At 39.7% G+C, this 24,173-nt stretch overlaps 1 long non-coding RNA gene across 1 annotated transcript; it reads left to right on the top strand.

Moving 5' to 3' along the window:
• Positions 1–3,824: 3,824 nt before the first annotated feature.
• Positions 3,825–13,163, top strand: LOC129644599 (uncharacterized). The gene is made up of 3 exons (XR_008710862.1): positions 3,825–4,001; positions 7,976–8,094; positions 12,930–13,163. It is a non-coding gene; the product is annotated as an uncharacterized LOC129644599 (long non-coding RNA).
• Positions 13,164–24,173: the final 11,010 nt, after the last annotated feature.

The raw sequence follows: 24,173 nt of genomic DNA, 5'->3' as shown, positions 1-24,173 counted from the left end.
ACAATTTTTCTGTAGCTCCATCTTGTCATATCTTTACACAGTAATTCTATTTGTGAAATTACTGTTACACATTGATTGGCCTCACATCACTTGGTGTTACCCTTTCCGTGGGAAGAACTATTTTCCACACATTTAATCTCAAGGATATGACCTTCAATTATATCTCCCATAGCAAAGCAGTTCCAAGCTCTTAGTAATATTGGCCTGCTCAGTCTCTGACTCTAAACTATTGTGCTTTAGTGGTTTTGGTGTATTACTGTACTGTAGCAAAAGAAATCTCCGATGTTCCTATGTTTGTACAGATACTTTACTGCATTTGCTACTTCAGTGTAATCATCTAAACCGAATACTCCTTCAGTTTTTCTGTCTCTTTCTATCATCTTCTTCATATACATTTTGGATTCTCAATTACTAAGTTATTCAAAGTCCTTAATCCCAAGATGCCAGTTAAAAGCTTAGAGGTGAAAGCAGGTAAAAAAAGTAGTCTCAATTTAGACCTGTCAGTCAAACACAATTTAATCTATTTTCCTGTACATGCTTGAAATAATTTCATGGAACAGAAAGGAATTCTTCCAGCTACTGGGTTTTTGTTCTTGAAAGTAACAGGAAGCTTTTAGGATCATTGAGTAATGAAGTTCATACACCATATACAGACACTTAATCAAACTGTCACAAACTTGGCATTCACATTCCTCTATGGTTTTCCGAGTACTCTGTGCCCGGAATTGTGTTAGGTGATATGGTAGCTACTAAAAGATGATAACATGATCTTTATATTTTCAGGAAGTTATGGTCTAGTTAGGGGAAGACGTATGTGCACATGAAGTAACTAAAACTGGTAAAAGCTAGTAGCAAGGCAGACAAGGAGACAGAGCTTCCCGGGACCTGGGGCCTTTGGTTAAATCATATCAGGATAACAAACAAGATTGGAAAGGATTTAAAAAATCAACTTGAGCAAGTAAAACCATAGTACAATATGTTTGGAGATCAAATTAAAGAGTAGTGTTGACAACTTACTTATCCTCCCAAGTTCAGTTCAAAAAGCACCTTATGCCCAGGGGCAGTGGGAGAGGAGAAATTGGATAGAGGTGGTCAAAAGGTACAAACTTCCAGTTTTAAGATAAGTAAGTACTAAGGGTGTAATATTCAACGTGATAACTGGAACACTTCTGTGTCATATATATATACAACAGTAAAGAAAGTAAATCCCAAGAATTCTCATCAGAATAAAATGTTTTTATTTCTTTAATTTTATATCTATATGACATGACAGATACTGACTGCACCTACTGTCACGATCATTTCATCATGTATGTAAGTCAAATCCTTATGCTTACATTGTATATGCTGTGGAATGTCAATTATATCTTAATAAAACTGGGGGGAAGTGAATTTCAGCATAAATAAGACAATGAAATTCTTCTTCAATGCTTGGTTAGCTTCTTGGTAAGGAGTCATTTGTGCTTCATTTATTATCATTGATGATGTTTGAAAACTTATTACAGTGACTCCAAGTCACTCCCTAAAATTTACTAACTAAATATGCATAACTTTATTTCTGCTTCTGAAATATATAGCAAACACACAGTATTTATCACATGCCAGATACTGTACAGATACAGATATGGTTATAGATATCTACGGGCTCCCCAGGTGGTGCTAGTGGTAAAGAACCCACCTGCCAATGCCGGAGCCATAAGAAACATGGGTTTGATCCCTGGATTGGGGAGATGCCCTGGTGGAGGGCATGGCAACCCACTCCAGTATTCTTGCCTGGAGAATCCCATGGACAGAGGAGCCTGGTGGGCTACAGTCTATAGGGTCACAAAGAGTCAGACACGACTGAAGCAACTTAGCACTCAACCACAGGGAAGTAAAGCAATTGGCCTGAAGTCACAGAGCTGATGCCTAACGGAACTGGAATTGGAACCCCAGTTGACTGACTCCAGAATCCATGTTCGTAATTAGGATGCTATTGTGCCTCTTTTGCAGAGGAACAAATCCTAATTAATGTCATTCCATTGTGAAGGAGAAGTGGCATGAAGACCAAATTTTTCAGTCTTTGTGAAAGTTATCTTGAAGTGTGCCTTCTTGAAAAATAAAAATAATAAATAAGATGGAAGAGGGGCAACACCTATGCCCAGAAGCCTTCTCATTCTATTTGGTCAGAATGAATCACTCCATTCTCTGCGGTTTGTTAGCCCTCTTTACTTCCCCTGGAACACTTGCCAAATAGAAACATTTATGTCTTACCTTGCTGCAGGGCAATCTTCTTCCAAGTTGACTGTGAACTCCAGATGGCACTGATTCATCTTTATCTCTCAACTATACGTTGCTTTTCAGTAATAAACCAAACACTGGGTACATTGATATTGTGTAATGAGTGAGCTCTTCTAGTTGCAAGTGACTGAAACCCAACATAAAAAGTTGGATCTAAAGTGAGTGTTTTGGCTCACATAACTAAGTGCAGGACTGGGTCTGAGTTTATTTATGTCTTGATCAGCAAGCTCAAACAACATTAATTTGTGTTCTGCTTCTTCTTCTCTCTTATGGACACACCCAGAAATGTGCATTCTTCCTTGAAAGAAATATGGCAAAATGGTTCACAGTTCAAATTCCTGTAGGCGACATCTTCTCCCTCATAGGTCTGTAGTCTTTCTAACAGAGGGATTCTGCTTGGTTCAGCCCTGTCAGGTCAACACTCTTGATCGAGTTATAGCTTTGCAGGAAACGGTGCCATATGACAATTGATCAAAGCTGGGTCTTTGTTCCCACTTGTGGCGAGGGATAGGATGGAGGACTGTGTTAGTTACTCAGTCATGTCCAACTCTTTGCGACCCCATAGACTGGGGCCCTCCACTCTCCTCTGTCCATGAAATTCTCCAGTCAAGAATACTGGAGTGGGTTGCCATTCCCTTCTCCAGGGGATTTCCAGACTCAGGGATCAAACCTGGGTCTCTTGCATTGCAGACAGATTCTTTACCATCTGAGCCACCAGGGAAGCCCAAAAATCCTACATAGGTTAGGGTAAAGGCAGCTGATCAGGCCAAAATCAAAGGTGTCCATTATAAAAGGGTAGAATAGGCACTTTGATTTCAGTTACATATGAGGAGTTGAGAATTGTATGGAAGACAAACAAGCAATAGTCTCTTATTGTGAATAACTTATTGGCAATAAAATGATGTAAGAATTATAATGATGATAAAGGGGATTAGATGATAACTGGATTAGAATGAGGAAGACAGTGAGGACAAAGTTGTTGTTGTCATTGTTTCGTCTGTAAGTCCTGTCTGACTCTTGCGACCCCATGGACTATAGCCCGTCAGGCTCCTCTGTCTATAGGATTTCCTAAGCAAGAATCAGAATAATAATCCAAGTATGAGATGAGCATCTGAGATGTCCATTTTAAAAATGTGAAGAAAAGTAAGATTAAGTGGCTAAGGATTTAGGTGATAGTGAGGGAAATAAGTTAAACTGATTTAAAAGTTTGCTTTTAAGAGATATTTCAAAAGAGAGTAGGGCATATGTTTAGTTTCAAATAAAATATCTTACTTAATTAGATGGATAACCAGATATATTAAAATGCATGTCTTTGAACCAGCAAGGAAGACAAAATTTCAGCTTGAGTGAAAGGTGAGAGGTGAACTAATAAAGAAGACATCGCCAGTATTAATTAAATGGTTGAAGCCCTGATGTTGAATGAAAGCACTTTCTGGAGAAAGCATAGGCGTATGAAAACTGAAAATCATGATTGGGTTTGCCAGTGGGAGAGGAGTTTCAGTGAGGTGGAAGAGGAAGACGCTCAGTAGCAAGGGCTCAGAGAAAAAGGGATGCAGTAGAGATTAGACCCGTCAGCTCTAAAGGAGAAGTTAATTAGATGGTTGTAAAGACCAGCAGAGTCAGGTTGAAATGTAATCAGTGAGAGGCAATGACTAAAAAGAAAGGAGATAAATATCGTAAGAAGAATCTTTAATGGAAGAAAGATGGATGATCAGAGCCAAGTAAGAAAGAACTGGTTTTTCACAGTACTTCAGGGTGGAGCGGGAGGGAATGGCAGAGACACTCTGATTCTGCAAACGTGATAAGAGAAGATGTTCGTTCTTACCATGAACTGATACCCATCATTGTTGCAGGTGGACATTAGCTTCTGGGGAGTGAAAATCTGAAGGCATTAGGGGCAAAATCACAGAATTTTTAGATAAAATACATTGTTTAATCCTTTTGAAGCTCTGAAGCATACCAATGGGATACAAGTGCTGCTTGTACATTTCTTAAATGGAGATAAAGGGTGTCATAAATAAGCTGACTTTGAACAATGCATAAATGGCCACAGTGAAGGCTTTGCATATTATCCAGAGTCAATCAGTCTTGGTCCTTGTGCCCACGCACCTAATAATCCCTATGTAGATGATAGAGGAGGCAGACAGTGATGGTTGCTGTTTAAAAACACCAGGGCAACAGTTCATCATAATATGCTGATTACTGAGCCCAGGCTCCCCAAGTGTGAATCCCAGATCCTCCTCAGAACAATAGTTCTGTGACTTTGGAGACGTTTCTGAATTTGCTCTGCCCATATTCCCCAGTTGTAAAATATAATAATAGAAATCTGTGTAATGGGATTGATGCTAAATACAAATGAGGTCTCTATAAATGAACCAATTTCATCCTTTTTTACGAACAAGTAATATTCCATTGTATCTACGTACCACATCTTCTTTATCCATCCCTCTGTTGATGGATATTTAGGTTGCTCCCATGTCTTGACCCTTGTACATCTTACTACAGTGAACACTGGGGTGTGTGTGTTTTGTGTTTTGTTTTTTTTTTTTCAATTATGGTTTTCTCAAGGTGTATGCCCAGTAGTGGGATTGTTGGATTATATGGTAGAAACAGAGGCTACCTGTGGCTCAGTGAGTAAAGAATCTGCCTGCAGTGCAGGAGATGCAGGTTCGATCCCTGGGTCAGGAAGATCCCCTGGAGGAGGGCATGGCAAACCACTGCAGTATTCCTGCCTGGAGACTCCCATGGACAGAGGAGTCTGGTGGGCTGAGTCCACAGGGTCACAAAGAGTCAGACATGACTGAAGCCACTGATAGGTACATGGATCTATCACACACATGATAGAGACATGGATCAACCTAGAGTCTGTCATACAGAGTCAAGTAAGTCTGAAAGAGGAAAAAAAAATATTGTATATTGTATAGGATTATGTGTGGAATCTAGAAACATAGTACAGATGAACCTATTTGCAGGGCCGTAAGAGAGACGCAGACAGAGAATGGACATGCAGACACAAGAGGACGGGAAGAACTGGGAGGTTAGAACTGACATGCATACTCCTCCTTGTGTCAAATAGATAGCTAGTGGGAACCTGCCCTGCTCTGTGATGACCTAGAGGGTGGGAATTCTAAAAGGGAGAGGATATATGTATTCATTTCATTGTACAATAGAGGAGAAGGCAATGGCACCCCACTCCAGTACTCTTGCCTGGAAAATCCCATGGATGGAGGAGCCTGGAAGGCTGCAGTCCATGGGGTCACTGAGGGTCAGATATGACTGAGCGTCTTCACTTTCACTTTTCACTTTCACGCATTGGAGAAGAAAATGGCAACCCACTCCAGTGTTCTTGCCTGGAGAATCCTAGGGACGGGGGAGCCTGGTGGGCTGCCGTCCGTGGGGTCACACAGAGTCAGACACGACTGAAGTGACTTAGCAGCAGTACAATAGAAAGTATCTTAACATGTAAAGCAACTATATGCCAATAAAAATATGAAATAAATAATATAGTATATGTAAAACACTTATGGGTGCCAGGCACAAGGTAAACATGAACGATACGTGTTATATTTAGAAATCTCTTCATTGGAGTTTAAAGAAAAAAAATCAATAGTTACTCTAAAAAGTAACCTAAGATGTGACGCAATATCAATGAATTGGGTTTAAACATTTTGCAGATTATGAGTATTTAAAATTTTCTGTAAAATACAATCTTTCTATCAAATACAATCTTTTCTATCAAATACAATATATCATTTACAATCTTTTAAATATGCCATTTTAAAAACAGATGTTTTTGTTTTTCCTGTTTTAATTATTCATTTATACAAAGATTTATTATGGAGTTCATTTAAGAAGCATCCACCCCTTGCATGTACCTTGGAGTGCATGGTTGCAGAATATTTATTTTAATTAACTTGTTCATTGTTTAATTAATTCACTTATTCATTTATTATTTATAGCATCTAACAATTGCATTAGACAAGTTCCTGCTTTTATAAAAACTATATAAAGGGAATTAATTACTGAGAAACGAAAACAAATGTATGCAGCTTTATTGTCTATATGAGAATTTTCTTTACAGTATTATCCATAACTACAGCTTCATGAAATTTAAGTATACGATTTAATTTTTACTAGTTTGAAGATAACTGCATTCTACAGTACAAGGTCCTTTTGGAATTGTGCAGAAAGGAAATAAACTGTTCTTTAGCCATATGTCCTTTTTTTCTTTTAAAAATCAGGTTTATTGAACTAAAATTTGCAAACAGTAAAATTCACCTTTTTCAGTGTACAATTTTATGAATATCGAAAAACACATAGTGTTGTATAACCATCACCATGATCAAGATACAACATGTTTATGTCACCAAAAATTCCGTGTCCACTTGTAGCCAATTCTTTACCTTTAACCACAGCTCCTGACAAACCCTGATCTCGTTTCAGTCCCTAATGTTTTGATATTTCCAGAATGTCATATAAATAGAATTATATAACATATGACTTTTTGAGCCTGGATTTTTTTCATATTGCATTGTGCATTTGAGATTTATCAGTGTTGAGTTACTGTCACTGGTTTTTTTTTTTTCATGTTTTTTTCTTTAATCAGTGTTTCATTGTATAGATGTACCAAAGTTTACCTATTCTCCAGATGATGGAAATTTTGCTTATTTCCAAAAAACTTGTGCATGGCTTTTCTGTGAATATATGTTTTTATTTCTCTTGGGTACATACCTAGGAGTGAGATTGCTAGATAATACAAGTAAATATTTAGTTTATAATAAATTGCCAAACTGTCTTCTAAACTGGCTATCTCTGCATTTCCATTAGCAATGCTTTATTGATTGTATTTTTTTCTCAAAGTATTAGATTTGTTTTCCTTGATCCTCGCTAGTGTTTGTGTCGGTTTTCAACTAATGATTTCTGCTTTTGTTTTTATTATTTCCTTTCTTCTGTTCACTTTGTCTTTAATTGTTTCTCCCATGTTCCACACAACCCCTGTTTCTTATGGTAGGAGATTTTATCATTGATTTGAAATGGTTCTTCCTTTCTAATAGAAACATTTATAAGTATACATTTTCCTCTAATGGGTTTTGGGCTTCCCTGGTGACTGAGTCAGTAAAGAATCCACCTGCAATGTGGAAGACCTGAGTTTGATCCTAGGTTTGGGAAGATCCCCTGGAGAAGGAGTGGTTACCCACTCCAGTATTCTTGCCTAGAGAATTCCATAGACAGAGGAGTCTGGCAAGCCCCAGTCCATGGGGTCTCAAAGAGCTGAACACGATGGTGACTTTCACTTTCATACATTTTCCTCTAAACAGCTGTATCCCACAAATTTTTATATGGACAATACTGTGTTTTTATTTCTATATGATTCAAAATATTTTCAAAAAATGTTTGTAATGGCCTCTTTGACACAAGTGTTATTTAGCAAAGTGTTATTTTCAGATATTTGGGGATTTTTCGGGTATCTTTGCTCTATTGATTTCTAGTTCAATTCTGTTTTGCTTCGAGTATATACTTTGAATGATTTCAGCTCTAATAAATCTATTGAGGACTGTTTTAAAGCTGAGAATATTACTTACCTTATCAAGTTTTCCGTGTGCACTTGGAAAGGACGTATATTCTTTTTTTTTTAAACTTGTTTTTTGTTTTTGTAATGGGATATAGTTGATTAACAATGCTGTGATGGTTTCAGGTGAACAGTGAAGGGACTCAGGAAAAGAATGCACATGCTTCTGTTGTTGAGAAGATGTGGACTGATCTACCAACGTCGCTTAGGTCAAGCTGGTTGACAGTGCTGTCTAAATTATCTCTGTATTTACTTTTGCCTATTTGTTACATAAGTTATTGAGAAGAGTATCGAATTCTCTAACTATAATTGCAAATCTATTTTTTCCTTTCAATTCAATTAATTTTTGTTTCACATATTTTGAAATTCTTTTGTTATTTCCTTTTAGAAAGGGTATGTCTACTCAGTGAATTAACCCCTTTATCAGTATATAACACTGGTCAAAAATGCTGTAAAACTCATAAACTTTTAGGTTGTTTGTGAAGTAAGATTAATTGCATGCTAAACCCAAAGCTGATTTATTCAGGAATTATTTGATTTCCACATATGATTTAGTGGCTGAGTTTGTTGATTATGCATGTAGATTTTTTAAGTTGCCAAAATTTCATTTTAATTATATATTAAAATATGTGATACTTTCACAGGTATAAATATCAAAAATCAAACTTAGAAAATAGACATCAGAAATATACAAGTTAAATTCTCATCATGCTCCTCTGTGTCCCTTAGGGCCTTGTACATACCTCTATTCTGAAGTTGTTTTTTGATTTGTTTTGCTTATTTCTCTTATTATGCATATATCTGGGACAAGAGCTGAGTCTCAATCTCTGATGCCCAGGCCAATAGTTGCTGCTGCTGCTGCTGCTGCTGCTAAGTCGCTTCAGTTGTGTCCGACTCTGTCCGACCCCATAAATGGTAGCCCACCAGGCTCCCCCTTACCTGGGATTCTCCAGGCAAGAACACTGGCGTGGGTTGCCATTTCCTTCTCCAATGCATGAAAGGGAAAAGTGAAAGTGAAGTCTCTCAGTGGTGCCCGACTCTTAGCAACCCCATGGACTTCAGCCCACCAGGCTCCTCCATCCATGGGATTTTCCAGGCAAGAGTACTGGAGTGGGGTGCCATTGCCTGCTCCATAGTTGCTGTATAGAAAGTGCTAAATAAAGTGTAACTATATGAACACAGATGGCTCAGGGATAAAGAATCCAAATGTCAAGCAGGAGACATGGGCTGGATCTCTTCCAGTAGGAAAGATCCCTTCCAGTAGGAAATGGCAACCCACTCCAATATTTTTGCCTGGAAAATTCTATGAACAGAGGAGCCTGGCAGCTTACAGTACATGAGGTCACAAAAGTGTCAGACATGACTAAGTTACTGAAAAACAACAAAATATGAGCACTTAATGAATGACAGGTTTTCTTCACTTTGCAGAAGATTTCCATTCTAAATTCTGAGCCATCCTAAGATATTTGAGTTTTCTGTTATAGAGTACCAACCATCAAACTTTGCTCTTGTTTCAACATTGTAAGTCCCACCTCCCAAGAAATGCTTCATTCCTGGGCAAACTTAGATGGAGGTCACCCTACAACCTCTCAGGTTGCATCTTAAAGCTTAACATGGAAACTGAATTGTGTGAATTGAAATGCTTTTTCAGTTGTTAGGTTGATGTCTATTAAAATTACCCAAATGATTATAATTGAACCACAAGATTCATTAACATGATTTTTAACTGGGGTACTTAGGTCTTCAAAAATTACAATTTGAATGAATGATGATTATGAATTTCACTTTTATTTCCTGGGGAAACTTGTCCTTCCTTGGAAAAAAAAAATTGCATTTTTATGACTTATTTTAGTTGACTTTTGATTCCCAGGAGGTAGAGAAAGCAAAATTGAACTTAAAATGCCATTTGTCTGTGGCATTACAGCCAAGCAGGTGAAAAGTGGAACACTGAGTTAAGGAGTCAGTCGGGTGTCTGAATAATGTCATGCAACACGTTTTTGACAGCATCGCCTCCATTATATGTATTAACCACTTCCAAGAGAAAATAGGCTTAATTCTGTTGGAGCAAACTGATAGAATAAGCTAACTGTTCTATTTGACAGTGATTATTCATGACCTTTCGTTCCCTTCTATAAACCCTAATCTCAATACCTTCCTCTGTTTTGCAGTGAAGTGTTCTTTGATATTGCCACAGGATATTATGCAAATATAAATCACATTAGATTAGAATTATTCTTTAACAGCAAGAGCAGTGTTCTTACTGGCAAGATAAGTGTGCCTGTCTTTAATTATCCTTTACTGCATAACAATCTGAGAACAAAGTATCAGGCTGCACATAGAAACAATAAACTAGACTAGATATGAGAACTAGATTGTTAATTCAGTTCACGGAGGACAAAGCAGTTAATTACCTTCTAAGACCAACTTTCCCCATCCCTTATGATCTGAGATGTGTTTGAGATGTATAAGCTGATATAATCATCATCTGTATCTTTCACACAATGGATAGATTCCAACAAAATAATGACTCGGCAATAATTGAGAAGCAGTTCTAAGATGCAGAAGTCAGAAGTTGCTGCCGTGGGTGAAACACCAAGAAAACAAATGAGAGATGACTGTAAATTTCCACAGTCATTGGGTTTTTCTGCTTCTTCCAATTTTTAAGCCAAATGATGGATGATGGATAATAACACCCAGGTTCAAAATGTTTAAAGAGTTCATTGAAATGTGCCTATTATGTCCTTATTTCTTCATGGACATGTCAGTTTAAGAAGTTTGAGAAATCAAGGCACAAAAAGCATGAAGATAGCTATATGTTCAGGCATCTTTCCAGGTTTCCATTGCAGTGGGTATTTTATTCTCTGTTTCAGGTACATATAAAGAGATTTTCCAGGAAAAAAATAGCCAAAAATATTTTCTCTTTCCTAAAATTGTTAACAATAGTTAATGCATACTGAATGCTTGTATGTGCAAGGCAAGCCCTGACAATGAGGGACTTCATTGTTGTTGCTCGGTCACTAAGTCATGTCCAATTCTTTGTGACCCCATGGACTGCAGCATGCCAGGTTACACTGTCCTTCATTGTCTCTCAGAGTTTGCTCAGATTCATGTCCATTGAATTAGTGGTGCTACCTAACCATCCCATCCTCAGCCTCCCTTTTCTCCTTTTCCCTTCAATCTTTCCCAGCTAGCATCAGGGTGTTTTCTATGAGTCAGCTCTTTGCATCAGGTGGCCAAAGTACTGGAGCTTTCAGCTTAAGCATCTGTCCTTCTCATGAATATTCAGGGTTGATTTCCTTTTAGGATTGACTGGTTTGATCTCCTTAGCAACTCTCAAGGGTCTTCTCCAGCACCACTTTTCAAAGGCATCAATTCTTAGGTGCTCAGTCTTCTTTATGGTCCAACTCTCACATCCACACATGACTACTGCAAAAACCATAGCTTCAACTAGATGAACCTTTGTGTGCAGAGTGATATCTTTGCTTTTTAATATGCTGTCTAAGTTTGTCATAGCTTTCCTTCCAAGAAACAAATATCTTTCATTATTATGTCAATTTTAAGTATTAAAAAGTATTCTGATGCTTAGCTTAACTTGACTATGCAGGGACCCACAGCTAATAAATGGAAGAATAGTTGATTTACAATATTGCATTAATTTCTGCAATACAGCAAAGTGATTCATTTTTTTTCACACTCAGAAGAGTGAGTTTTGAAGCACACTCTTTGTTCAGGGGACCTAAACAAAGCTGGTGGGCTCTACCAGCCTCTCTCCACAAAGAACCTTACATGTATCCATGGGAATCTATCTACGTTTTGTGTTCACACAGGGTCTAATATTGTGATATTCTTTAGGTTTTATACAGATTTATGTGTTTTATTAAATAAAAAGTCTTAATATTGCCCACCAATATTCATCAATATTAAACATTATTTCTCACCCCCATGAGATAAGTGTATATCAAATTGCAAACTTGGGAAATAGACATGGAAAACAAGTTATATTTCCATTATATTCTTCTGTAGCCTTCTCTGGTGGCTCAGACGGTAAAGAATCTGCCTGCAATGCAAGAGACCTTGGTTCAGTCCTGGGTTGGGAAGATCCCCTGGAGAAGGGAATGGCAACTTACTCCAGTATTCTTGCCTGGAAAATCCCATGGACAGAGGAGCCTCGCAGCTACAGTCCACAGGGTCACAGAATCAGACACAACTGAGTGACTAACATTTTCACTTTCTTCCATACTCCTCTGCGCCCCATAGCACTCATCACATATAGTCAACCAGCCTTTCACAAAACATGTATAGGTAGATTGCATGGAAAGAAAGACTTCAGCATCATGACCTTCAGTAACCCAAATGACTATAGGAAACCATTCTTCATTGCCATTAAACACGACCTAACCTATAGATCTGCAGTCCCCAAGTTTTTTGGCACCAGAGACCGGTTTAGTGGGACACAGTTTTTCCATAGAAGCGGTGAGGGATGGTTCAGATAGTAATGCTAGTGATGGGAAGTGATGAAGCTTCACTTGCTTGCCCTCCACTTACTTCCTGCTGTGCAGCCTGGTTCCTAACAGGGGGGACAGGGGCTTGGGGACCCCTGCTTTAGATCATGAGCTGTCTTCCTCATTTCCTGTGCAATCTCACTAGGTATTGCATTCATTCTTCCCACAAGTTACTGCCTTACATGCGCTATTGCTTCTTATGGATTTATTTATAGGCACATAACATCCTTGCAGTCATTTCAGTTAAGTAGTATCTATAAAAAAAATAAGCAGTGTTGAATTGCTTCAGTAAACCTCAGCTACATGGTGAGAGAGAGAGAACTTTGGATTTCATAAGTTGATCAAATTAATGACTTAAAAAATCATTTGAGTGAGTGTTACGTTCTAAGATACTCTAGCCTCTAAATTGTATCTAGGATGATCCAAGGAGACCAAGTTAGAATAACACATTTGTAGACATGATTGATGTTCAGTCTGTAAATTATTTAACCAGTACCTCAGTGTTTTTATTTCTTTAGCTGTTACTCTAAATGGTTTATTTATGTGTGTATTTATTTATTCATTTAACTCCTGGTCAGATCAGGATGAAGATCAATAGCCAAACAAACATCAGAAGTATTGTGAGAGAGACAAAAGTGAAAACATCCATTCTGATGGAAAGAAAAATGTTGGACACACAAGAATAAATGACAAAGGAAAGGAAAAAATGTAGAGCTGAACTCTTCAATATAACCAGTAGCTTTTTATGGCTATCGAACACTTGAAACATGGAACATTTAAGATGTGCCATAATGTAAAGATGTGCTGAATTTAAATGCCTCATTAATAAATTTCTCAACAATTTTATATTGGTTGCATGCTAAAATGATCATGTTTGGTTTATTTTTGTTGAATATTTTTGAATATTTTTTTAATGTGACTACTAGAAAACATTGTATCATATATGTGGTTAACATCCTACATGGGAGAAGGTAATGGCAACCCACTCCAGTACTCTTGCCTGGAAAATCCCAGGGACGGAGGGGCCTGGTAGGCAGCAGTCCATGGGGTCGCTGGGAGTCGGATAGGACTGAGCAACTTCACTTTCACTTGTCACTTTCCTGCATTGGAGAAGGAAATGGCAACCCACTCCAGTGTTCTTGCCTGGAGAATCCCAGGGACGGGGAGCCTGGTGGGCTGCTGTCTATGGGGTCGCACAGAGTCAGACACGACTGAAGCGATTCAGCAGCAGCAGCATCCTACTTCAGTGGGACAATGCTGATGTACAAGAAAAGAGATATATTTCTCAATCTTGGTGATCAAGAAAGCTTAAGAGAAGAAAGACTGGAAAAGGATGCTGCCTAAGATGCCTGCAGTATGGGAGCCCTTCTGGGGACCCTATTTTGCTTTGGGGAAATAGGCCCAAGTAAATGGGCTGATAGGGTCTACTCTGGCTTTACAATAGTTAGTTTTATAATTGGTATGTGGAGCTGTGCCAACAGAATGGTGAATGACTGGATGAAAGTGGACAAAGAGTCCTGCGAGCAGCCGTGTTAGGAAATACTTGAGAATGCATGTTCAATTGTGTGTAACACACTTTACGTATGGTCATAGTGTCCTATTTGTTCACAAAACTTTACTTTTTCTCCAGTCTTGCCATGGGTTTCCAGGGATAGTGTATATATCCCTATGGACTTGGCCATATTCTAGCTTTGACCAACATAATTTGTACCAGTTTTGATTGGAACTTTCCAAAGGCATTATTTATTTCTGGTTGTCCTTCCGTTGTTCTGCCATTCACATGAGATGAGCAGACTCTAGGTAATTCCTGTTCCTTCAGCTTGGATCAGAATGAGAGATATAAACAAATCTATCCCCAAGTCAATCCAGCCTGGTAGAGCCTGTGCCCACCTGGAGAACATGAACAGCAAAGAAATGTTTGTTTCTGTAAGCCACTGGGATTTGCGAGTTGCTTGTTATACAGGATTAATTCAGCAGCACCTAACTAATCTGCATGCATAGTATGGTTTATCTTCACAGATATTCTATGAGGAAGAAACTACTGGCACCATCTGAAACCAGGAAAACATCACACAGAGAGATTAAATGCCAAAGCTAAACAACTTATAAATGGTGGGAGCAGGATTGGAATCCAAAAGAGTCTGAAGCCAAAACCTAGGCTCTATTGATCCTTAAGAGAACTCCTTTTATTTTATAAAAATGAATGAGAGAATTTTAGTATTGTATTGTAGAATATTTATGTAGATTTTCAAGCATACTTTGTTTTACTGGCTATGAATTTCCTCAAAAGTTTCTTAGAATTTGTATCTTTGTATGTTGTTGACTCAGGAGAAATGTAGAGATTGACAGATGCTATGAATTGTTCATGTAACATGACAGAGGTCATTATCACCAGGTTAGTCTGTGTGTCTAGGCATAAGGGTTCAAAGGTGGAATAACTCAGTCCTGAACTTTCCCTGCCACATTGCCAGGCCTGGGCTTTTGGTTGATGGTTTTAGTCTCTGCTACCCTCTGGAGAGTCACTGGATTGTGTGTTTTTGTGTCTCTCAACTGAGAAACAAGAGCACAGCAAAAGAGAGCTACACTTTAAAAGCACGCGCGCACACACACACACAGATTCAGAATCCATTAATTTGTAAATTGCAAGCAAAGGAAGCAATAATAAAAATGATGAAAAATTAGGCTTTCTATATCTGATACAGTATTTCTCTATAATTTTTCCCTAAAACATTGAGACCCCTGATATAAAAATTTATTTTAAATGTTGCCACACTTGTTTCTTCTGTTTTAAAATTTTAGAACTCCCCACTAAAAATTTTACCAAATTTGAAGCAACAAGTTAATAATTTTTAAGTCAAACCTTTTTCAGATATTTTTCCCATTATATTTTGAATTGTAGTAAGTTTACCTTTACTGGTGTTCTTGAGTTTCTGTCCAATGTCCTTTCATTTCAACCTGAAGGACACTTTTTAGCATTTCTTACAGGGCAAGTCTACTAACTACAAAATCCCTCAGCTCTTGTTAGCTGGGAATGTCTTAATTCTTCCTTCATTTTTTTGAATGATAGTTTTGCTAAATGTTGAATTATTGACTAAGAGTATTTTTGTTCTTTTAGAAATTTAAATGTTACATCTGGTTTCCATGATGAGAAATTGACTATTAGTCATGTTGAGTAGGTAATATTTTTTGATACACTCAGATAGACTGTCCTATTAAAAATGTGTTAAGATAAAAATGAGGACAACAAATAAAAATAAATTACTGATAGAAAATCATCAGTCTTTCATTGGATTATAGAATTTCTACACAAAAACAATATTTAAGGTCATTTGCACAAACACTTTGGCTAATAGTATGTGAGTAGCTTATTCATAGGTACTATTGTAATAGTAAGTTTCAGGATTCAGAATGCAAATCTGAATCATTTGCATACAGGGGAGACTATGCATTATCAGAGTTTCATTAGCTTTACTCTGTAGCCTAAGTATAATTTTTTGAGGGCAGCCAATCAGAGAGTCTGTAGGGCCAGAAAAGGTTCATAGCATTCCTCTCCTAACCTGAGCCATAGCAGACATCCATAAGCAATAAATGGAATTTTCCCATTACTCATATTTAGCTTTAGCATCCTTTTCAAAAAACAAAACGAAACAAATAATCCTTCTCAAAACTCATTTATCACTCTCCTAGGTTATTATTAAGAGTTTATCTCTAGAATAAAAGCTGAAAGCTTTGAGGAATATCTGAAAGCTTTGGGGAATATCTAAGATCTTTCTACTACCATCAGACTCATATACACATATCCCCACTGGTTATGCGAGATCAGGTTGTGATGTTTAGATCTGTTTAGTCTGTTTAGACTAATCTAATCTAATCTCCCTGATTAGTCTCAAGCCCAAAGTGGGCTTCTTTATTCACCAAAGTGTTATTCACTCAGTCATGTCCAACTCTTTGTGACCCCATGGACTGTAGCCCACCAGGCTCCTCTGTCCATGGGATTCTCTAGGCACGAATACTGGAGTGGGTTGCCATTCCCTTCTCCAGGGGATCTTCCCAACCCAGGGATTGAACCCAGGCCTCCTGCATTGCAGGCACATTCTTTACCATCTGAGCCACCAGGGAAGCCCCTCATTCACCAAAGAACATGGGCTAATTCAAAACAGCACAGGAATCAATGTAGGAGTGGCTTATATTCAAATGTATCACTGTTTACTCTTTTTGTTAACCCACCTGACCTTGAAAATACAAAGAAAATAGAATCAGGAACACAATATGCAGATTATTGAACAAAAGATATGGTTCTGACATCAGAAGCTCTTTCCTTTCCTACTTATTTCTTTCCTTTATTTCGAGCGTGTGATTAGTGTAGCGCCTTTGGTGAAAGGAAAATAAGGAGAGAAAGAAAGGAAAAGAGAAGAGTGAGGGAGGGAGGAAGATGGAAAGACGAGAGAAAAAAAGAAAGAAAACGATCTGGCAATTTCTATAGCTTCTACCCCTGCTCATGTCTACAGGCATCTATCTGCACATTAGGAGGAACCCTGGGGAACTGCTAGCTCTGTATTTCCAAATTTAAGCAAGTGTAGAGAGGGAGGCCTGAGGAAGGAAACAGGTGAGCACAGGAGGTAGAAGAGAATTTGTTCTCAACGCAGCCAGCATCAAGGAGCTTAACCCTTTGCAGCTTATATAGCACAGAGAGTGTTCAACTGAATGAAGAATTTGGTGCCCTCAGCACCTATGATTTCAAAGCAGAAGTGAGGGGTGAGTTGGAGGGGTGCTGAGGACAGAGGGGAAGGAGAGTGGTGACTCAGAAAATATTTTTCTTGAATTTCTACCCCACTTTTTTTTTTTTTAATGGGTTGTCAAAAGAAGAATGTGTGACTCAACACGGTATTCAATATGCTTCCCTAAGATCTTGCTTAAAACTACTTTCTGCAGAGCAGATTTTCCATCAGAGCTGAAAGGCATCTTAGAATTCACCTGAAACAATCCATCCAGTTTTTGATAAGTAGAGGTAAGGTTACCAAACAGACCATTTGCCTCAAGTCATAAGGCTGCTCACAGGCTCAGCTGCAACTGACTCCCAGATAGCCTTTCTCAACTGGGACCCATCCAAACCTCAGAAAGTATACTGTGTGCATGATATTTACTCAAAGATGGTACGGAGCTAGTGCCAATTTAGAATAATGAGAGAGGAGTTAATTCACAGCATCCAGCGGATGCCTTAGGACATTAGGGCATAATTCTCTCGTGGAACCCTTGTTGAAAAAAGGCTGTAAATAGCACACTCTCACCATCTGGCTTCCCCCTGTCACAAGCTATCTGGGAGCTGATCCATAAAATGGAAGCCACAGTGAGTTTATAGGAGTCATAAAGTTGAAGTGTAAACCTTACTGGTTTGGACTGCGAGAAGATTCCAGACTATGGACACAGGGCTGTGTCATCTGTGACCTTGAGTTATGATTACTTTTAGATAAGCAGTGGATAATACATGTAAAGGACATCCCCTTTGCTCTGCCTTGAACAGAAGCATAAATTTCACTGGTTTTCTAGTTTTTGTAATGGCTTTGCCGTAAACTGTTTCCTAAAGAGCTTGGCACTGGAAAGGCTAGTTAATAAAGGACTTTGTGTGTTCATTAGAGAAAGCAAAATGCCACAAAATTCAACAGTTAACTGCAAATAATAGTCAGGACTTTTTTTTCCCCCCTCCCTAAAGGAATTCACTCTTCCTCTAGCCAAGCATTGATAACCAAAGGCGGAGAGAAGAAGTAACTGCCCCCCTCCACCCAAGACAGGATAATGGCCTGGAACAAAAAGTTAAATATAATCAGAAACAGGAGACAGAATTCAACAGTAGCAAAGCCAAACAATAATTTAGATTCATCATTTTAGTGACAAATGATCACTTATTTTTTTGTATAGTTTGTGGATTATGAAATAATCGCAAGGGGGAAAATAATAACACGCACTGAAATGAATCCATCTTTCATGTATGACTCCCCTTCAATGGAGGGTGTCAAACTTTGATTATTTTTGATGCTCTTACCAAAGCTAGGTTTTTAATTTACCTTCTGTAAAACTACTTATTTTAACCCAAATGGCATGGTTCAGGTCCTTCTTGAAGACATGCTATTGTGGGGGTTTGATGAAGTCTGAGTACAGTTCAGGATTAAGAATTCTGAGTCACTAGTCAAAGTTGCTATGAGTTGAGTGAAATTAGAAATTGGAATCAGATTGAGGATGAAGGGTCCATAGTCAGCCATGGTAGCATAAAAATTATTTTGAGCTGAAGCTATTTGAGTTCCTAAAATCTCTCTTCTGCCTAAAAGCAGAGCCTCCCCAAAGAACTCACTTGTCATAAACTCGTCTCTGGAAGCTACTCTAATTTCACCTTCTGTAAGATGAGAAATGGACACTGTACCCAAACAACCATTGTCACAAAACTATCATATCTTCAGCCTATTGTCCTAAGTGTCTACTTATCCGTATTCCAAAAAAGTCATCTGTTTTTCCATAAATGCTCTTTTCTCTCCCTTCTAAAAAGTTATTTTACCTCCCAGAAGTGCCCCTTCTACATCTCATCCCTTATTAATATGGTAAAAAGTGCTCTGAATTCTAATCACCTCTAAGTCACATTCTCCTCTAAGCTCCTATGTACATAAATAAAAATCTGCATTTTTACTTGTCTTAAAGTCTTTTGTCAGTTTAATTTGCTATCCTCCAGAACATAAATTAAAGGGGTAGAGATGAAGGGTGTTTTGTTTTTTTTTTCCCCCCTGTCTGGCAAAGACCAAGGTCACAAAATCAGATCATAATTCTGTATAGTATAATGGCGATCAATCCCTTGCCTTCTACAGGAAAAGACTGGGAAAATCAACCCTTGGTCCTCTTGCCAGTTTAAAGTGAGGAACGATCACGTGGCACTGTCTGACCAATGAAATAAAAGAAGACGTTTCTGGAATTGGTTTCTGTTTTCCAGATGGAAGTAGCAAAGGTGTCTGGACATTTCCCAACTGCCTTCTCGTCCTCCCTTGAATGTGGACATAGCGTTTGAAGCAACAAGAGCCACCTACCCTCTGTGAAGGGAAGAACATGAGACCAAAAGGCAATTTGCTAACAATGAAACAAAAAGTTAAAAAGAGTTTGAGTTTGGGGCTATGATAGAATCACTAACCAAGTAAACTCTTGAGTATCAACTTCCTGCTTCAAGACTTTTTCTTAGGAGAGAAAATTTATCCCAATTTGCTTAAGCCACTATAGTGGCATCTACTGTTGAATTCAGGCAACTGACATCCTAACAATGAAAACAGTTAAGACAAAACCAGGTGCTCAGAGATCAGAATGAGGAGGAATATGGAAGAATTTGGAGACCTTCAGTAGCTTACTGTTCTTGCTGTTTCCTTCACTTCCTGCAGAATTTTACTTGAAGTTTAACACACTTGGTATCTTTGCTCCTTCTAGGAGCCTCATGTCAGAGAAGAGAATTTTGTGAACAAACGCCATGGCTCAGCCCTGCATGTTTGCTCCTGACTAGCGCTCGTGTTTGGACAGAGGAAACTTCCTCCTGCCCTGTCCTCTCTTTGCCCCCTTCAGAAGAGCCTTTGAAATCCTCTCACAGCAGTTGAGTGAGTGAAGTGGGTAATTACACAGCTTCCCTTTGCTCAGAGCAAAGAGGACCATTTATACCTCTCATCAGACCTAATGGCTCTTCTGCTGAGAAGCTAGAGGCCTAGACGAGAAGGACTGATATGGAAATGCATAGAAAATATTTCCTGGGGCTGACCGAGCAGAGGGTGGGGTATATGAGAAATGAGCTACATACAAAAGTACCCATTCGTTTGCTCGTGTTTCTGCCCTGGGAAGGGGCAGGTCAGAGCAGACGGTGGCTCTCCACTGGATGCACAGATGGGTCTTCTTGTCTGATGCTGTCTCAGACACGGAGATTCCTGAATTGTCCATACAAGGCACAATATGAGGGACTTCCCTGGTGGTCCAGGGGTTAAGAATCTGCCTGCCAATGCAGGGGACATGAGTTTGATTCCTAGTCCGGGAAGATTACACATGCCACGGGCCAGCTGAGCCCGTACACCACAACTCCTGAGCCCACTCTCCCTGAAGCTCATGCTCTGCAATGAGAGGAGCCACCACAATAAGAAGCTCATGTACCACAACTAGAGAGAGCCTGATGCAGCAAAGAGAACTCAGCGAAAGAGCCTGACGCAGCAAAGAGAGCTCAGCGAGAGAGCCGGACGCAGCAAAGAGAACTCAGCGAGAGAGCCGGACGCAGCAAAGAGAACTCAGCGAGAGAGCCGGACGCAGCAAAGAGAACTCAGCGAGAGAGCCGGACGCAGCAAAGAGAACTCAGCGAGAGAGCCGGACGCAGCAAAGAGAACTCAGCGAGAGAGCCGGACGCAGCAAAGAGAACTCAGCGAGAGAGCCGGACGCAGCAAAGAGAACTCAGCGAGAGAGCCGGACGCAGCAAAGAGAACTCAGCGTAGCCATAGATAAAGAAATAATTTTTTTAAGATATCTTTAAAAAAATTTTATTTTTAAAAAGCATAATCAGTGCATGTAATTGTTTACACTCAAATAAAAGAAATACAAAACACGTAAGTCTCAAATCTATGATTTAACATCCCCTTCTCCCCTCCCCTACCCACATCCAAGTTCCCACAAGCTGAAGTGCATCTTTGGGTGATTTTCTTTCATATTAGTGATTGGATTGCCCTCTCAGGGTATGTCCTCTTCTAGGCCCCAAAGACCCTGCAGAGATGGAGAAAGGAAAGCAGGAAGGAAAGGCTTCAGTCACATTTATGCAGGGACCAACAGTGACCCAGGTGGTATCTTAAGAGACTTATTAAATTATTGTTAGAAACAAGCCGAAAGACCCCAGATGGAGTTGTTTATGCTAAGCTCCGAGTCAAAGTCAAACCCAGACTTAACAGTGGCAGTATTGGCTCTCCTGGAAATGCAATCTTCAGCAGTCAATCAGGAATCCTGATACAAAATCAAGTTTTGCTCAAATGCACTCAACATTTTTAATATGCCTCATCTTTTAACCCCCTTTTGCCCTGGACATGGTGCAGTGGGAAAGATGTGTGTGGGGTGGGTAGTGGGGTGGGATATGCCTTGGGAGGGTATAGGATGGCTGAGGGAGGTAGATCATACAGGGTAGGGATGGACATCTGTCGGGATGTTATTCAAAGTGGGATCCAGCTGCTAACCACTCAAAAGCCAACAAAGAGGCCAGGTTGGTGGAAAGGAAAGTTTGCATTATTTTGGATGCCAGTGATGGGGTGTGGGGAGGAGAGGGCAGATGTCTGTCCAAAGGTTGACTCCTCCCACTGACAATCAATGGGCTAAAGATTTTATAGACCGAGGGAGGGGGCTACATGCAGAAACAGCACCGTCAGCTCTGACAGTCATCTTGAAATCGGTCATGCAGTGATCAGACCAGCATCATCTTGATTATTTTAAGCACAGTTAGCCTTCAGTTCCAGGGTAGGTTTGTTTCCATTTCTTGGGGCCAGTTCTCAGAATTGTGGCACCTTATGTCATGGTCATCTGCTAGTTAACTTCCCCACCAGGTGGGGGTTTCCGTATCTGTAAGTCAGCTCACAGGATATGCCTTAGAATATTGTCTACAGCCCTTGAGAAGGAACTAAAGGTTCTTGACTTTGCTTAGTGACTACAGTGTTATTGTTTGGTCTCCTCTGACCATTTTCATTTCTTTCTGCACTTTCTCACTTCTCTGATTAAGTATATTCTTTGGCTACAGTTTTTCTGCAGACAAAATGAAGGCAGGAGACGTGGCACAGGGGGAATGAAGGGCGGTGGAGACCATAGTGTCCTGCTCTGTTTCAAGGACATGTAGGGCAGTCTAGGACACCACCTCCCGAACCACGCTAGGGGGAGTAGGTACGATGTCAGTTCTCTGTGAGAAGAGGCATTGATTGAATAGCAAGGGCCCTAGACAGAGAAAGTATAAAAGGTTAGAAAGTGTCAAAAACAGAGACCCATATTGGCCCTTCCTATCTATTTAACACTTAACCTGGAGACAGGGCTTTGTGAATTCTCAGACTGGAACCCAAAATGCTCTCTTTAAACGGCTCCAACCTCTTGAAGACACACACACAAACAAGCAAACCACATTAAGGCAACCAGGAGCTCATCACATCAGCTTGGCAGCAGCTAACCCATCTGTGCTCCCGAAGGGCAATGCTGTGGGAGGTGTTTAGCCAAGGAAACTAATCACGGAGGAACAGTTTCAGCTCCAGGAGAAATAGTGATTGTGAGCAGAATCAGTGCTTGCTGTCAAAAGGCTTGAAAAATGTCTTTACCCGTTTCACTCTGTGCTGACTTCACATTTTTATCCCCCAAAGTTTACAGAAGTAATTTCACTAACATCCCACCCAGGAAACTAAAATTATAATAGGCAAATGGCTTCAGAAGAAAAATTAAGAGCACAAGGGATTTGAATGGAGCACCCACACATCATACATCTGCTTAGTACAATTCTTATCATGAAACCAACAAAAACGAAAATATAGGGGATTTGCTGGCAGCCCAGTGGTTGGGACTCTGTGCTTCCATTGCAGGGGGTCCCGGTTTGATCCCTAATCAGGGAACTCAGATCCCATGTGGCCAAAATAATTTTTTTTTTTTAAGGCAAATATAAGGACTGGAAGGGTTACAGATCATAGCTGGAATTAATCATTCTCAGTGATTGGGAGGAATTCACAGAAACTTTTATTACCTCTATGGAGCTTGAAGCCTTTTGTTTGTACCATAGGGACTATCTTTTCAAATGACTGGACTTCCCTGGTGGCTCAGATGATAAAGCGTCTGCCTACAATGCAGAAGACCCGGGTTCAGTCCATAGGTCAGGAAGATCTCCTGGAGAAGGAAATGGCAACCCCCTCCAGTATTCTTGCTTGGAAAATCCCATGGACGGAGGAGCCTGTGGGCTACAGTCCATGGGGTCGCAAAGAGTTGGACATGACTGAGCAACTTCAGATAGTGACTGCAGCCATGAAATTAAAAGACCGTTACTCCTTGGAAGGAAAGTTATGACCAACCTAGATAGCATATTCAAAAGCAGAGACATTACTTTGCCAACAAAGTTCCGGCTAGTCAAGGCTATGGTTTTTTCCTGTGGTCATATATGGATGTGAGAGTTGGACTGTGGAGAAGGCTGAGCACCGAAGAATTGATGCTTTTGAACTGTGGTGTTGGAGAAGACTCTTGAGAGTCCCTTGGACTGCAAGGAGATCCAACCAGTCCATTCGGAAGGAGATCAGCCCTGGGATTTCTTTGGAAGGAATGATGCTAAAGCTGAAACTCCAGTACTTTGGCCAGCTCATGCGAAGAGTTGACTCACTGGAAAAGACTCTGATGCTGGGAGGGATTGGGGGCAGGAGGAGAAGGGGATGCCAGAGGATGAGATGGCTGGATGGCATCACTGACTCGATGGACGTGAGTCTGAGTGAACTCCGGGAGTTGGTGATGGACAGGGAGGCCTGGCGTGCTGCGATTCATGGGGTCGCAAAGAGTCAGACACGACTGAGTGACTGATCTGATCTGATCTGAGCAACTTCACTTTCTTTCTTTCTTTTTTTGAAATGATTAACATGGGAAAAAGATAGGTCTTAATAAGGTGCTTCAGGTACTTACAAAGGTTCCTGCTCAGTTCTCTACAACTTACTATAGAATTTACAATTTATTTTCAGGGAAATATTTAATCTTTTTTCTCCAGTAGGAGAGGAGAAATCATTTTCCTCTACTTTCTGCATTCTTGGTTAAGACCCATTGTAATGAGACAGATTTAT

The sequence above is a fragment of the Bubalus kerabau genome, chromosome 2 (assembly GCF_029407905.1).
Source record: "Bubalus kerabau isolate K-KA32 ecotype Philippines breed swamp buffalo chromosome 2, PCC_UOA_SB_1v2, whole genome shotgun sequence".
Lineage (NCBI taxonomy): Eukaryota > Metazoa > Chordata > Mammalia > Artiodactyla > Bovidae > Bubalus > Bubalus kerabau.
This window is presented reverse-complemented; position numbering and strand designations above follow the sequence as displayed.